This window comes from Strigops habroptila, chromosome 6 (genome assembly GCF_004027225.2).
Source record: "Strigops habroptila isolate Jane chromosome 6, bStrHab1.2.pri, whole genome shotgun sequence".
Taxonomy (NCBI): Eukaryota; Metazoa; Chordata; class Aves; order Psittaciformes; family Psittacidae; genus Strigops; species Strigops habroptila.
The window spans coordinates 46,116,859-46,121,992 of NC_044282.2; the positions used below are offsets into that span (position 1 = coordinate 46,116,859).

General features: G+C 37.8%; 1 long non-coding RNA gene across 1 annotated transcript; it reads left to right on the forward strand.

Annotated features, from left to right (window-relative positions):
* Nucleotides 1–324: 324 nt before the first annotated feature.
* Nucleotides 325–1,861, forward strand: LOC115609869. The gene is made up of 3 exons (XR_003992023.1): nucleotides 325–414; nucleotides 560–651; nucleotides 1,797–1,861. It is a non-coding gene; the product is annotated as an uncharacterized LOC115609869 (long non-coding RNA).
* The last annotated feature ends 3,273 nt before the right edge of the window (nucleotides 1,862–5,134 follow it).

Consider the following 5,134-nt stretch of genomic DNA (forward strand, 5'->3'; position numbering starts at 1 on the left):
TTGTTATTTCAATGGCCAGGACTGTTGTATGGTACTATCTCATCACTGGAGAGAGTATAACAGAAAAAAGCAGATCTAGAAACATGCAATAAAACTCTTAGAAAATCTGGTTAGACACTATCAGAATCAGTTGGCTTGAAATCATGTCAAACTTAACAAGAACCACTGGTATAATTTGTAACAATAGCTTTAAGTTTTATAAGGTTTTATTGCTTCAGACTTTCTGAAAAATATCACTTCTGGAGAGGCACTTAACTGTGTTGCATTTTTGAATTATGCTATCACTAAGATCATTTTTTCATCACTCCTCTCTCCTCAAGGCTCACCAGCCTAAAAAGCTAAAAGGGACAAGGATTTTCTCTGGAAATCACAGTGCGATCTGCCAAGAAGTGTGCAGCACTTAGTCTTTTTTGGGTATGTTTACTGCAAGGTAACAGTACTCATTACTAAGGAAATAACCACAGCTATTTAAAATGTTAATGCTATTGTTCGCTTTCAGTTGGTGAGTTTTGTTTGTTATCGTTCATTCAAATATTGGTGCTTTTGTTTCCTATCTTAGCTGACTTTCGGCGTAGGAAAACAAGGCAGTTACGTAGGATGACAGACTGCAAAATACTGGAGCCCTCATGCTTGTTTCCTTGGGAAAGCAAGGTTAGCAGCACCTCCAGAAGTTGCACCATTTCACACAATTACCTCTGCCAGCCAACCCAAGAATTTCAGAATTAATTCCCCTTCCCAATTCTTTCATACATTTTATATTTCCCATAGCAGGATGGGGTAGCTAAATCCCCTTTCACCCTTTTGGTAGCAAATTTAATTTTTACTATATTTCTAGATTTCTAACCTAAATATAAATGCCATCTATTAGATCTCAGCTCAAATTCAGGTAACTGAGTCTACAGTTCTTAGTGTAGACTCAGTTCTTAGTTTCCTACTTATTTTGTTATCCTTTGCTTTGTTCTGAGGATCACTGCAAAAGTACATTGATACACAGGTAAAAAAAAAACAAACAAAAAAAGTAATGCTCATATACTGCATAGGAGTATTGAGACCTTCCACTCCAGAGAGAAATATCTCAGATATGGAAGGAAGTGATACGTGGCCAGCAGTATTTCACACTCTTTGCTCATCTAAGCTGCCCAGAGAATCATGTTTTATAGGAGCAATAAAACAAATAGAATGGTGAAAGATGAGGCAAATGATCTGGTTAATGTATATTGTTTAGCTTTTTATAAATGCTGTAAATATCAAGAGACATTCCATCAGCCATAAAAGAAACATCCTATTTAAAATATTTGGAATATAATAGTCCTTTATTTTAGTGCAGACAGAACATATTCTGTAGCTTATTATTTTGTTTTCATATTATTTAAATGTCCAATATGTTAGCAAGAATCACATATGTAAGACTCAGGTACAGGTCATCTTTTCCCATTATTTGCACTTCAAACTCACTGCTAATACTGATGAAACAGGAAATGAAAGTGCATAAAACTGGGGATAATGTGTTCCCTACAACTTTTTCCTATAATTCTGTTATCTGCATACTGGTTGTTATCTTCAGTCATCAGAAGTTTACAGTTATTGAGGAGATGGTTTTAGTCCATTTTACCTGAAGTGGGGAAAACTGCTCCTGGTCCTAAAAGCTCAGGCAGATGAGTTTTCAATATCCCTAGGAGCACAGTGCCTAGAGGTAGTGGCTGAGGGAGTTACTATCTTTCCTATCACTCTTGCAATTCACCTTTGATCTGTCATCCCCTTACTATGTACCATGCACATTTCTCACCTTCACATAGATGGATTCCTTTGCAGTGGAGGCTCCCTTGGCTCCAAATGCAGCTGCCATCCACCAGGACAAGAGGATTTCATTTCTGAAAAACTGGAGAAGCAACAGTCCTTTAAATCTGAATATTAATTACTTCTGGAGACTGTAACAGCATATACAATGATCATTAAATAAATCCAGATACCAAATGGGTGTTTCTGTTTGTACTATGGATGTTTCACAGAAATTAGCACTTCCATAACTCAGATATCATTATTCAGGATTTCCTAAGTACCTGATGTTTCATAATAGAACTGGTCAGAAATTTTCTGCTGAAGCAAAGTTTGCTGAGAAATGCCAGTTGGTTAAGTGTGAAGTATTTCATTCAAAACAGCTTGGGTTTGATAAAGTTTTGCTGAATCCAAGGCAAGATTCCAAGAGAAACTGTGTTTCTGGCAGGCCTACCCCAGTCCTGGGAACTCTGTAAGCTACAGTAGGGCCAGCCTGAAGGCAGGAATCCCAAATGGGTCTGTGTCATGGCTAGGAATGCCGGAAAAATTCAGGGCCCCCCAGTAGAAATGAGCCTGGATATGGTCCAAACAGAGATGAGCCTGGATTTGTCCCAGCTGGGAAACTCCCTAAAGCTACCAGAATTAGTTACAGGATGTGGAGAGTCTCTATAAGTTTGAAAAAGTTTGAAATTTAGAAAATTTCCTCGGAATTATAACAAAAATAAGGGTAAGATTCTTCCCTTCCAAATACTCCTGTTGATAGGTGAGTTATAAATAACCAGAAGAAGCAAAGATTTTAAGCTTATTGCTCAAATCTTCATTAGTCTTTACTGAGTAGAGGACTGGGCTCTAAACACTGTATAACTAAAACAGCATAGCTCGAAACATGGCCCATGGATCAGATCTGGCAGAGAAATCGCTTCCGTCTGGCCCAGTTACTGATCCCTGGAGTGGAAAGGAAGCGGGTGATACAGCTCAATCAGCCAAACAACTTGTCACCCTGTACATAGTCCTATGCAGCTGTGAACCCTCTGGGTCCTCCTGAGGAGTGGGAGTGAGGCTGGAGGCAGTGGGATCCCTGACGCACAGTGTTATCTCCATGGTTGCCCCTCTTGGACCATTCTGCTCTCAACATATGGTAGGCCTTTTTATGGATGCTTTCAGCTCAGGGTGATGTGCTGTGGCTCACTTCCCCAGCTAACATGTCTCCTGTCCAACAGCTGAAAGCAAGGTTCACTGGAAAACACTGAGGTTTGCCATATTTTGAACTAAAATGATGAGTGTCAAATTGTTTCCATGCAACATCGTAGGTTACTGAACTTGCTTATGAATGATCCCAGTGTTGCTTTAAGATGTTCAAATACCTTTCCAACCAGATGACATAAAAGTTTGTAACTAAAACCTTAGCTGGACAAGTTTCATATGGCTTTCAGATCATAACTGCTATTATTAATGTTTGTCCCCGTTATATCGATTGCATTAAAAATCTCATGCAGTAACACATTGGTTGGATACTACATAGATATTAGTGACAACTACTCCTCTATTTTGCAGGTACAATTCCTTAGTTCATCCCTGTATTGTCATTGTTTGTGAACGATGGAGCAGGACAGCATGTGGTTATCATTTAAAGAGTTCAACATTGTTTAGAACAGCTCAGTGAGGTTGGTGATGATGAAGGCAGTAGGTAGAGATAAGTCCTTGTGTAGCCTTCTGTCCCCTGTAGGTTTTTTGGTGACACGGTAAGAAGCTGTTCTGTGGAGCTTCAGGTCTTTATCCTCAACGGAGAGTAGCAATAGGTCTGAAGAAATTGCATCACCCTATAGGCAAGGAGTAGCTCTTAGGAGTTTTATTTCCTGAATAAGAGATTGAGGATGGTGCTAGAATTTTTTGAAATTTTGGGAGAAGGCAAGAGGTGGCAGATGATCTAAGCAGAAACAAATCCAATGGCCATTTGAGGTGAACCAGGCTCAAAAAGACAAGCTTGAAAAGGGACAGTTGATTGTATGTGGAACTGAGACACATGGAGGGGAGAGATGGGGATAACGAAGAGCATAAGAAAGGGAATATTGAGGCGATATTGCTGAGGAAGAGAATGGAACAGCAGAAGAGCTGGCCATGATGTTGTTTGGACTCTTGATCATGGAGTACAAGAAAGAATACTATTCCTAAACTCAGAGCTACCAATAGTCAGCAGGACCCTTCATCTTTGCTAGCATTTTTTTCCCATTGATCATAATGGCATCAAGAGCGGAAACATCCACTGAGTGTTCACTGAGCTGCAGTGAGAGTATGTTTCTCTTCTTTTTACAGGAACAGGAACCCACAAAGGATACCCTTTCAGACACACCACTTGGTAAGATCCAGGACAGAGCAGCTAAGCCTCAACAGACCTTTGAAGATATTTTTCATGTATGAAGCTTACAGAACAGGAAATGTCAGGCTTTTTCTTGCTAGCTTGTCCAGATTTGTTTGTCCACCCACACAGGAACCATGCATAATCTGGCCCCTACACATTAATTTTTGTTTCCATGATTCCTTCATGTCTTCTTTCTGGGTTTTGTTCTGCAACATTTTTCTTTTTTTCTTCTTTTCTTTTCTTTTCTTTTCTTTTCTTTTCTTTTCTTTTCTTTTCTTTTCTTTTCTTTTCTTTTCTTTTCTTTTCTTTTCTTTTCTTTTCTTTTCTTTTCTTTTCTTTCCTTTTCTATTTTCTTTTCTTTATTCTATTTAATTTATTTTATTTTATTTTATTTTATTTTATTTTATTTTACTTTATTTTATTTTATTTTGGTTTGGTTTATTTTAATTTGTTTTATTTTATTTTATTTTATTTTATTTTATTTTATTTTATATTATATTATTTTATTTTATTTTTTCCCCCCAGAACTGGTCAGTACCAATCCAAGTGTTTCTAGGAATGGTTCCTTTGGTGAGAGCTATTCAAAGCAGCTATTAACCATCCCTCACGATTCCTTCAGGAGTACAGTCCTGTAGTTTTTAACTGCCTTGCAGAAATGTGATTGCTCAGTCCTTTTTTCTCCACTACTCAGGGACTGTAAGGCAAAATTTCCAAGGTAGTAAGAAAATGAATTCCTTTTGTAACAAAACATTTTGTAGAATTAAATAGAAAGGATTTGGAAGTCATCACCAAGAATCATTTACATGTCTAAAAGCCAGTTAATATATATGAATTTTTCAATGTGTAAATGGATTGGATGTTGACCATCTATATGCCTGTTTATGTAGGGAATATTTTAGGTTAAGAAAGTGCACAATTCAAGCATGGAATGTTTTCTGGCAGATCATGATCTCATGAATCCTACTGCCCTGAAACAATATGAATTTATGAATGGCAGCA